Raw genomic sequence first — 12,503 nt, forward strand, 5'->3', positions numbered from 1 at the left:
AGGAAACAATAGGCTTGATGGTGCAGCTTCTAACAAAGATGTTTTTCTTAGGAGAGGTATACTCAGCTGAATATACCTATTTGGAGCAAACAGAGCCGAACTCCACCTTCAAATACCTAAGTTGCAGAAAAGGATTCCTTTCAAAAACTAAGTCTATTCTCACATGGAAACAATGTGCTGGAATCTGCAGCATCTGACATAGATGTTTTTCTAAGGAGAGGTACATGTGTTTCTTCAACTCAGCTGAATTGCCTGTTTGGAAGAAAATGAGCCTTTCTCCACCTTGAAAATTATGATTTGCAGGAAGTATTACTTTCAAAAAGTAACACGAATTTACATGGAAGCTCTGTGCAAGATGCTTCAGCTCCTAACACAGATGGCTTTCTTCGGATAGATACATGTATTTCTTCAACTCAGGTGAAGAAGCCTTTTGGGAGCAAACCGAGCCTATCTCCCCTCGAAACAGCTAAGCTTCCTTTCAAAATCTAACTCAATTCTCACAGGGAATAAAGGTGCTACATGCTGCTGCTTCTAACACAAATGGACTTCTTTTCAAAAATAAATGTGTTTCTTAAACTTAGCTGAATAGGCCAATTTGGAAAAAATGAGCCTTTCTGCATCTTCAAAACTATGATTTGCACTATGTACTGCTTTGGAAACTACCTCAATTCTCCCAGGGTAGTGCTAACACACATGGTTTTCTTTCAAGATAAATATGTGTTTGACCAACTCACCTGTACAGGCCTATTTCTAACAAAGAGAGCCGGGCAATACCCTGGAGAACCCACATAGCAGGAAGTATTCCTTTCAAAAACTAGCTCAAATCTCACAGGAAAACAATGTGCTTGAGCCTGCATCTGCTAACATCGATGGTTTGCTTTGGAGAGATACATGGGTTGCTTGACCTCAGCTGCATATACCTATTAGGGGCATAGAGAGCCTCTGTCCACCTTGAATCACCTAAGTGGCAGGAAGTCTTCCTTTCAAAAATGAACTCAATTCTCACAGGGAAGCAATGTGCTTGATGCTCCTGCTTCTAACACAGGTGGTTTCCTTTCGAGATATACATGTGTTTCTTCAACTTACCTGAGTAGGCCCACTTGGAAAAAAAGAAGCCTTTCTCTACCTGGAAAACTATGTGAAGCAGGAAGTATTCCTTTCAAAAACTAACTCAATTCTTACAGAGAAACCATGTTTTACATGCTGCCACTTCTAACATAGATGGTTTTCTTTGGAGAGACGCATGTGCCCTTTAACTCAGAAGAATAGGCATATTTGGAGCTAACAGAACCTATCTCCATCTTTACGCACCGAAGTTGGAGGAAGTATTTCTTTGAAAAACTAACTCAATTCTCACAGGGAAACAATGTACTAGACGCTACTGCTTCTAACACAAATGGGTTTCTTTCGAGAGAAACATGTGTTTCATCAACTTAGCTGAATACACCTATTTGGAACAAAGAGAGCGTATCTCCACCTTGAAAAACACAAGTGGCCGGTAGAATTCCTTTCAGAAATTAACTCAATTGTCCCAGGGAAATAATGTGCTCTGCTTCTAACACATATGGTTTTCTTTCAAGAGATACAGTGTTTCTTCAACTCAGCTTACTAGGCCTATTTGTAGCAAACAGAGCCTATATCCACCTTGAAATACCGAAAGCTTGAAGTATTCCATTCAAAAACTAACTGAATTCTCACAGGGAATAAACGTGCTAGGTATTCCTGCTTCTAACACAGATGGTTTTCTTTCAAGAGCTACATGTGTTTCTTCACCACCGGTGAATAGGCTTGTTTGGAAAAAAATGAGCCTTTCTCCACTTAGAAAATTCCGATTTCCTGAAAGTATTCCTTTGAAAAACTAACTCAGTTCTCACAGGGAGACAATGTGCAAGATGCTGCTAATCTAACACACATGGGTTTCTACCCAGAGATATATGTGTTTCATGAACTCAGCCTTATAGGCCTCTTTGGAACAAAGAGAGCCTATCTCCACTTTGGAAAATGCATATAGCAGGAAGTATTCCTTTCAAAAGCTACATCAATTCTCACTGGAAAACAATGTGCTAGAGGCTGCAGAATCTAATATTGATAGATTTCTTTCGAGACATACATGAGAGCCTGACTCCACCTTGAAAAATCTAAGTGGCAGGACGGATTCCGTTCTAAAACACGCTCAATTCTCATAAGGAAACAATGTGCTATATGCTGCAGCTTCTAACATAGATAGTTTTCTTTGGAAAGATACATGTGTTTCTTCAACTCAGCTAAATTGGCCTATTCGGAACAGAGAGAGCTTATCTCCACCTTGAAACATCTAAGTTGCAGGAAGTATTCCTTTTAAAAACGAACTCAATTTTAATAGGAAACAGTGTGCCAGAGGCTCCTGCTTCTAACACAGATGATGTTCTATGGTGAGATCAATGTCTTTCTACAACTCAGCTGAATAGGCCTACTTGGAAAAAATGAGCATTTCTCCATCTTGAAAAGGCTTATTGGCAGGATATATTCTCTTCAAAAACCAACTCAATACTCAGAAGGAAACAGTGCGTTAGATGTTGCAACTACTCGCATAGATGGTTTTCTCTGGAGAGGTACATATGTTTCCTCCACTCAACTGAATAGGCCTATTTGGAACAAAATGAGCCTTTCTCCACTGTGAAAACTATGATTAGCTTGGAGTACTAGTTTCCAAAGCTCACTCAATTCTCCAGGGAAAACATATGCCATATCTTCTGGCTTCTAACACAGATAGTTTTCCCTCAAGAGATACATGTGTTTCTTCATCAAATTGGAATACCGTGTTTGCAAGAAAATGAGCCTTTGTACATCTTAAAAACTATGATTTGCAGGAAGTATTCATTTCAAAAGGAACTCAGTGGTCACATATAAACAATGTGCTAGATGCTGCAGCTGCTAGCCTGGATGGATTTCTTTGGAGTCGTACAAGTGTTTCTTCAACTCAGCTGAATAGGGTTAATGAAGTAAACAGATCCTACTCACACCTTGAAACCCTACTGTTCAAGGATGTATTCCTTCCAAAACTGACACAATCATCGGAGGAAAACAATGTGCTTGGTACTCCTGCTGTTAACATGTGTGGTTTTGTTTGAAAGATACACATGTTTCTTCAGCTTCGAGGAAGAGTCCTCTTTGGAACCAAATGAACCTTTCTCCACTCTGAATATTATGACTTGCAGCAGGGATTCCTTCCAAAACAGACCCACTGCTCACATGTAAATAATGAGCAAGATGCTTTGCTTCTAGCACAGTTGGTGTTCTTTTGACAAATACATATGTTTCTACAACTTAGCTGAATAGGCCTACTTACAACAAAATGAGCCATTATCTACATTGAAAAGTATGATTAGAAGGAAGTATTTCTGCAAGAACTAAGTCAATTCTCACAGGGAAACTATGTGCTACCTGCTACTGCTTCTCACACGGATTGTTTTCTTTCGACAAATGCATGTGTTTCTTCTACTTAGATGCATAGATCTATTTGGAACCAAATGAGCCTTTCTCCACCTTGAAAAGTGTAATATACGCAAAGTATTCCTACTAAAATACACTCAATTCTCACTGGGAAACAAAGTGCCAGATGCTCCTACTTCTGAATAGTGGTTTTCATTTGTGATATACATGTGTTTCACCTTAGCTGACTAGGCCTATTTGGAACAAAATGAGCCTTTCTCCACCTTTAAAACTTTGATTTGCAGAAAGTACTCCTTTGAAAACTAACTTTATTCTCACAGGGAGAGAATGTTCTAGATGCTCCTGCTTCTAAGACAGTTGGTTTTCTATCGAGAGATACTTGTGTTCCTTCAACTTACTGAAATGGCCTATATGGAACAAAATGAACCTTTCTCCACTTTGAACATTCTGTTTTGCAGGAAGTATTTCTTTCAAAACCTAACTATATTCACAAAGGTAAACAACATGGTAGATGCTAGTGCTTCTAACTCCAATGGCTTTCTTTCGAGAGATACATGTGTTTCATCAACTGAGCTGAATAGGCCTATTTGCAACAAAGTGAGCCTATCTCCACCTCATAGAACCAAAGTGGCAGGAAGTATTCCTTTCAAAACCCAACTCAGTTTTTCCACAGAAACAGTGTGCTAGATTCTGTAGCTTCTAACACAGATTTTTGTTTTTTGGAGATATATATGTGTTTCTTCAACTCGGCTGAATAGGTCCACTTGGAAATAAATGAGCCTTTCTCAACCTTGAAAATTCTGATTTGCAGGAAGTATTCCTTTCAATAATTAACTAAATTCTCAGAGGTAAACAATGTGATAGATTCTGCTGCTTTTTACACACATGGGTTTCTTTTGAGAGACATGCGTGATTCATCAACTCAGGTGTATAGAACACCTTGGAACAAAGAGAGGCTATCTGTACCATGGAAAACCCACCTAGCATGAAGTATTCCTTTCAAAAACTAACTCAACTCTCAAAAGGAAACAATAGGCTTGATGGTGCAGCTTCTAACAAAGATGTTTTTCTTAGGAGAGGTATACTCAGCTGAATATACCTATTTGGAGCAAACAGAGCCGAACTCCACCTTCAAATACCTAAGTTGCAGAAAAGGATTCCTTTCAAAAACTAAGTCTATTCTCACATGGAAACAATGTGCTGGAATCTGCAGCATCTGACATAGATGTTTTTCTAAGGAGAGGTACATGTGTTTCTTCAACTCAGCTGAATTGCCTGTTTGGAAGAAAATGAGCCTTTCTCCACCTTGAAAATTATGATTTGCAGGAAGTATTACTTTCAAAAAGTAACACGAATTTACATGGAAGCTCTGTGCAAGATGCTTCAGCTCCTAACACAGATGGCTTTCTTCGGATAGATACATGTATTTCTTCAACTCAGGTGAAGAAGCCTTTTGGGAGCAAACCGAGCCTATCTCCCCTCGAAACAGCTAAGCTTCCTTTCAAAATCTAACTCAATTCTCACAGGGAATAAAGGTGCTACATGCTGCTGCTTCTAACACAAATGGACTTCTTTTCAAAAATAAATGTGTTTCTTAAACTTAGCTGAATAGGCCAATTTGGAAAAAATGAGCCTTTCTGCATCTTCAAAACTATGATTTGCACTATGTACTGCTTTGGAAACTACCTCAATTCTCCCAGGGTAGTGCTAACACACATGGTTTTCTTTCAAGATAAATATGTGTTTGACCAACTCACCTGTACAGGCCTATTTCTAACAAAGAGAGCCGGGCAATACCCTGGAGAACCCACATAGCAGAAAGTATTCCTTTCAAAAACTAGCTCAAATCTCACAGGAAAACAATGTGCTTGAGCCTGCATCTGCTAACATCGATGGTTTGCTTTGGAGAGATACATGGGTTGCTTGACCTCAGCTGCATATACCTATTAGGGGCATAGAGAGCCTCTGTCCACCTTGAATCACCTAAGTGGCAGGAAGTCTTCCTTTCAAAAATGAACTCAATTCTCACAGGGAAGCAATGTGCTTGATGCTCCTGCTTCTAACACAGGTGGTTTCCTTTCGAGATATACATGTGTTTCTTCAACTTACCTGAGTAGGCCCACTTGGAAAAAAAGAAGCCTTTCTCTACCTGGAAAACTATGTGAAGCAGGAAGTATTCCTTTCAAAAACTAACTCAATTCTTACAGAGAAACCATGTTTTACATGCTGCCACTTCTAACATAGATGGTTTTCTTTGGAGAGACGCATGTGCCCTTTAACTCAGAAGAATAGGCATATTTGGAGCTAACAGAACCTATCTCCATCTTTACGCACCGAAGTTGGAGGAAGTATTTCTTTGAAAAACTAACTCAATTCTCACAGGGAAACAATGTACTAGACGCTACTGCTTCTAACACAAATGGGTTTCTTTCGAGAGAAACATGTGTTTCATCAACTTAGCTGAATACACCTATTTGGAACAAAGAGAGCGTATCTCCACCTTGAAAAACACAAGTGGCCGGTAGAATTCCTTTCAGAAATTAACTCAATTGTCCCAGGGAAATAATGTGCTCTGCTTCTAACACATATGGTTTTCTTTCAAGAGATACAGTGTTTCTTCAACTCAGCTTACTAGGCCTATTTGTAGCAAACAGAGCCTATATCCACCTTGAAATACCGAAAGCTTGAAGTATTCCATTCAAAAACTAACTGAATTCTCACAGGGAATAAACGTGCTAGGTATTCCTGCTTCTAACACAGATGGTTTTCTTTCAAGAGCTACATGTGTTTCTTCACCACCGGTGAATAGGCTTGTTTGGAAAAAAATGAGCCTTTCTCCACTTAGAAAATTCCGATTTCCTGAAAGTATTCCTTTGAAAAACTAACTCAGTTCTCACAGGGAGACAATGTGCAAGATGCTGCTAATCTAACACACATGGGTTTCTACCCAGAGATATATGTGTTTCATGAACTCAGCCTTATAGGCCTCTTTGGAACAAAGAGAGCCTATCTCCACTTTGGAAAATGCATATAGCAGGAAGTATTCCTTTCAAAAGCTACATCAATTCTCACTGGAAAACAATGTGCTAGAGGCTGCAGAATCTAATATTGATAGATTTCTTTCGAGACATACATGAGAGCCTGACTCCACCTTGAAAAATCTAAGTGGCAGGACGGATTCCGTTCTAAAACACGCTCAATTCTCATAAGGAAACAATGTGCTATATGCTGCAGCTTCTAACATAGATAGTTTTCTTTGGAAAGATACATGTGTTTCTTCAACTCAGCTAAATTGGCCTATTCGGAACAGAGAGAGCTTATCTCCACCTTGAAACATCTAAGTTGCAGGAAGTATTCCTTTTAAAAACGAACTCAATTTTAATAGGAAACAGTGTGCCAGAGGCTCCTGCTTCTAACACAGATGATGTTCTATGGTGAGATCAATGTCTTTCTACAACTCAGCTGAATAGGCCTACTTGGAAAAAATGAGCATTTCTCCATCTTGAAAAGGCTTATTGGCAGGATATATTCTCTTCAAAAACCAACTCAATACTCAGAAGGAAACAGTGCGTTAGATGTTGCAACTACTCGCATAGATGGTTTTCTCTGGAGAGGTACATATGTTTCCTCCACTCAACTGAATAGGCCTATTTGGAACAAAATGAGCCTTTCTCCACTGTGAAAACTATGATTAGCTTGGAGTACTAGTTTCCAAAGCTCACTCAATTCTCCAGGGAAAACATATGCCATATCTTCTGGCTTCTAACACAGATAGTTTTCCCTCAAGAGATACATGTGTTTCTTCATCAAATTGGAATACCGTGTTTGCAAGAAAATGAGCCTTTGTACATCTTAAAAACTATGATTTGCAGGAAGTATTCATTTCAAAAGGAACTCAGTGGTCACATATAAACAATGTGCTAGATGCTGCAGCTGCTAGCCTGGATGGATTTCTTTGGAGTCGTACAAGTGTTTCTTCAACTCAGCTGAATAGGGTTAATGAAGTAAACAGATCCTACTCACACCTTGAAACCCTACTGTTCAAGGATGTATTCCTTCCAAAACTGACACAATCATCGGAGGAAAACAATGTGCTTGGTACTCCTGCTGTTAACATGTGTGGTTTTGTTTGAAAGATACACATGTTTCTTCAGCTTCGAGGAAGAGTCCTCTTTGGAACCAAATGAACCTTTCTCCACTCTGAATATTATGACTTGCAGCAGGGATTCCTTCCAAAACAGACCCACTGCTCACATGTAAATAATGAGCAAGATGCTTTGCTTCTAGCACAGTTGGTGTTCTTTTGACAAATACATATGTTTCTACAACTTAGCTGAATAGGCCTACTTACAACAAAATGAGCCATTATCTACATTGAAAAGTATGATTAGAAGGAAGTATTTCTGCAAGAACTAAGTCAATTCTCACAGGGAAACTATGTGCTACCTGCTACTGCTTCTCACACGGATTGTTTTCTTTCGACAAATGCATGTGTTTCTTCTACTTAGATGCATAGATCTATTTGGAACCAAATGAGCCTTTCTCCACCTTGAAAAGTGTAATATACGCAAAGTATTCCTACTAAAATACACTCAATTCTCACTGGGAAACAAAGTGCCAGATGCTCCTACTTCTGAATAGTGGTTTTCATTTGTGATATACATGTGTTTCACCTTAGCTGACTAGGCCTATTTGGAACAAAATGAGCCTTTCTCCACCTTTAAAACTTTGATTTGCAGAAAGTACTCCTTTGAAAACTAACTTTATTCTCACAGGGAGAGAATGTTCTAGATGCTCCTGCTTCTAAGACAGTTGGTTTTCTATCGAGAGATACTTGTGTTCCTTCAACTTACTGAAATGGCCTATATGGAACAAAATGAACCTTTCTCCACTTTGAACATTCTGTTTTGCAGGAAGTATTTCTTTCAAAACCTAACTATATTCACAAAGGTAAACAACATGGTAGATGCTAGTGCTTCTAACTCCAATGGCTTTCTTTCGAGAGATACATGTGTTTCATCAACTGAGCTGAATAGGCCTATTTGCAACAAAGTGAGCCTATCTCCACCTCATAGAACCAAAGTGGCAGGAAGTATTCCTTTCAAAACCCAACTCAGTTTTTCCACAGAAACAGTGTGCTAGATTCTGTAGCTTCTAACACAGATTTTTGTTTTTTGGAGATATATATGTGTTTCTTCAACTCGGCTGAATAGGTCCACTTGGAAATAAATGAGCCTTTCTCAACCTTGAAAATTCTGATTTGCAGGAAGTATTCCTTTCAAAAATTAACTAAATTCTCAGAGGTAAACAATGTGATAGATTCTGCTGCTTTTTACACACATGGGTTTCTTTTGAGAGACATGCGTGATTCATCAACTCAGGTGTATAGAACACCTTGGAACAAAGAGAGGCTATCTGTACCATGGAAAACCCACCTAGCATGAAGTATTCCTTTCAAAAACTAACTCAACTCTCAAAAGGAAACAATAGGCTTGATGGTGCAGCTTCTAACAAAGATGTTTTTCTTAGGAGAGGTATACTCAGCTGAATATACCTATTTGGAGCAAACAGAGCCGAACTCCACCTTCAAATACCTAAGTTGCAGAAAAGGATTCCTTTCAAAAACTAAGTCTATTCTCACATGGAAACAATGTGCTGGAATCTGCAGCATCTGACATAGAAGTTTTTCTAAGGAGAGGTACATGTGTTTCTTCAACTCAGCTGAATTGCCTGTTTGGAAGAAAATGAGCCTTTCTCCACCTTGAAAATTATGATTTGCAGGAAGTATTACTTTCAAAAAGTAACACGAATTTACATGGAAACTCTGTGCAAGATGCTTCAGCTCCTAACACAGATGGCTTTCTTTGGATAGATACATGTATTTCTTCAACTCAGGTGAAGAAGCCTTTTGGGAGCAAACCGAGCCTATCTCCCCTCGAAACAGCTAAGCTTCCTTTCAAAATCTAACTCAATTCTCACAGGGAATAAAGGTGCTACATGCTGCTGCTTCTAACACAAATGGACTTCTTTTCAAAAATAAATGTGTTTCTTAAACTTAGCTGAATAGGCCAATTTGGAAAAAATGAGCCTTTCTGCATCTTCAAAACTATGATTTGCACTATGTACTGCTTTGGAAACTACCTCAATTCTCCCAGGGTAGTGCTAACACACATGGTTTTCTTTCAAGATAAATATGTGTTTGACCAACTCACCTGTACAGGCCTATTTCTAACAAAGAGAGCCGGGCAATACCCTGGAGAACCCACATAGCAGGAAGTATTCCTTTCAAAAACTAGCTCAAATCTCACAGGAAAACAATGTGCTTGAGCCTGCATCTGCTAACATCGATGGTTTGCTTTGGAGAGATACATGGGTTGCTTGACCTCAGCTGCATATACCTATTAGGGGCATAGAGAGCCTCTGTCCACCTTGAATCACCTAAGTGGCAGGAAGTCTTCCTTTCAAAAATGAACTCAATTCTCACAGGGAAGCAATGTGCTTGATGCTCCTGCTTCTAACACAGGTGGTTTCCTTTCGAGATATACATGTGTTTCTTCAACTTACCTGAGTAGGCCCACTTGGAAAAAAAGAAGCCTTTCTCTACCTGGAAAACTATGTGAAGCAGGAAGTATTCCTTTCAAAAACTAACTCAATTCTTACAGAGAAACCATGTTTTACATGCTGCCACTTCTAACATAGATGGTTTTCTTTGGAGAGACGCATGTGCCCTTTAACTCAGAAGAATAGGCATATTTGGAGCTAACAGAACCTATCTCCATCTTTACGCACCGAAGTTGGAGGAAGTATTTCTTTGAAAAACTAACTCAATTCTCACAGGGAAACAATGTACTAGACGCTACTGCTTCTAACACAAATGGGTTTCTTTCGAGAGAAACATGTGTTTCATCAACTTAGCTGAATACACCTATTTGGAACAAAGAGAGCGTATCTCCACCTTGAAAAACACAAGTGGCCGGTAGAATTCCTTTCAGAAATTAACTCAATTGTCCCAGGGAAATAATGTGCTCTGCTTCTAACACATATGGTTTTCTTTCAAGAGATACAGTGTTTCTTCAACTCAGCTTACTAGGCCTATTTGTAGCAAACAGAGCCTATATCCACCTTGAAATACCGAAAGCTTGAAGTATTCCATTCAAAAACTAACTGAATTCTCACAGGGAATAAACGTGCTAGGTATTCCTGCTTCTAACACAGATGGTTTTCTTTCAAGAGCTACATGTGTTTCTTCACCACCGGTGAATAGGCTTGTTTGGAAAAAAATGAGCCTTTCTCCACTTAGAAAATTCCGATTTCCTGAAAGTATTCCTTTGAAAAACTAACTCAGTTCTCACAGGGAGACAATGTGCAAGATGCTGCTAATCTAACACACATGGGTTTCTACCCAGAGATATATGTGTTTCATGAACTCAGCCTTATAGGCCTCTTTGGAACAAAGAGAGCCTATCTCCACTTTGGAAAATGCATATAGCAGGAAGTATTCCTTTCAAAAGCTACATCAAATCTCACTGGAAAACAATGTGCTAGAGGCTGCAGAATCTAATATTGATAGATTTCTTTCGAGACATACATGAGAGCCTGACTCCACCTTGAAAAATCTAAGTGGCAGGACGGATTCCGTTCTAAAACACGCTCAATTCTCATAAGGAAACAATGTGCTATATGCTGCAGCTTCTAACATAGATAGTTTTCTTTGGAAAGATACATGTGTTTCTTCAACTCAGCTAAATTGGCCTATTCGGAACAGAGAGAGCTTATCTCCACCTTGAAACATCTAAGTTGCAGGAAGTATTCCTTTTAAAAACGAACTCAATTTTAATAGGAAACAGTGTGCCAGAGGCTCCTGCTTCTAACACAGATGATGTTCTATGGTGAGATCAATGTCTTTCTACAACTCAGCTGAATAGGCCTACTTGGAAAAAATGAGCATTTCTCCATCTTGAAAAGGCTTATTGGCAGGATATATTCTCTTCAAAAACCAACTCAATACTCAGAAGGAAACAATGCGTTAGATGTTGCAACTACTCGCATAGATGGTTTTCTCTGGAGAGGTACATATGTTTCCTCCACTCAACTGAATAGGCCTATTTGGAACAAAATGAGCCTTTCTCCACTGTGAAAACTATGATTAGCTTGGAGTACTAGTTTCCAAAGCTCACTCAATTCTCCAGGGAAAACATATGCCATATCTTCTGGCTTCTAACACAGATAGTTTTCCCTCAAGAGATACATGTGTTTCTTCATCAAATTGGAATACCGTGTTTGCAAGAAAATGAGCCTTTGTACATCTTAAAAACTATGATTTGCAGGAAGTATTCATTTCAAAAGGAACTCAGTGGTCACATATAAACAATGTGCTAGATGCTGCAGCTGCTAGCCTGGATGGATTTCTTTGGAGTCGTACAAGTGTTTCTTCAACTCAGCTGAATAGGGTTAATGAAGTAAACAGATCCTACTCACACCTTGAAACCCTACTGTTCAAGGATGTATTCCTTCCAAAACTGACACAATCATCGGAGGAAAACAATGTGCTTGGTACTCCTGCTGTTAACATGTGTGGTTTTGTTTGAAAGATACACATGTTTCTTCAGCTTCGAGGAAGAGTCCTCTTTGGAACCAAATGAACCTTTCTCCACTCTGAATATTATGACTTGCAGCAGGGATTCCTTCCAAAACAGACCCACTGCTCACATGTAAATAATGAGCAAGATGCTTTGCTTCTAGCACAGTTGGTGTTCTTTTGACAAATACATATGTTTCTACAACTTAGCTGAATAGGCCTACTTACAACAAAATGAGCCATTATCTACATTGAAAAGTATGATTAGAAGGAAGTATTTCTGCAAGAACTAAGTCAATTCTCACAGGGAAACTATGTGCTACCTGCTACTGCTTCTCACACGGATTGTTTTCTTTCGACAAATGCATGTGTTTCTTCTACTTAGATGCATAGATCTATTTGGAACCAAATGAGCCTTTCTCCACCTTGAAAAGTGTAATATACGCAAAGTATTCCTACTAAAATACACTCAATTCTCACTGGGAAACAAAGT

Source organism: Castor canadensis, chromosome 6 (assembly GCF_047511655.1).
Source record: "Castor canadensis chromosome 6, mCasCan1.hap1v2, whole genome shotgun sequence".
In the NCBI taxonomy this organism is placed as follows: Eukaryota; Metazoa; Chordata; class Mammalia; order Rodentia; family Castoridae; genus Castor; species Castor canadensis.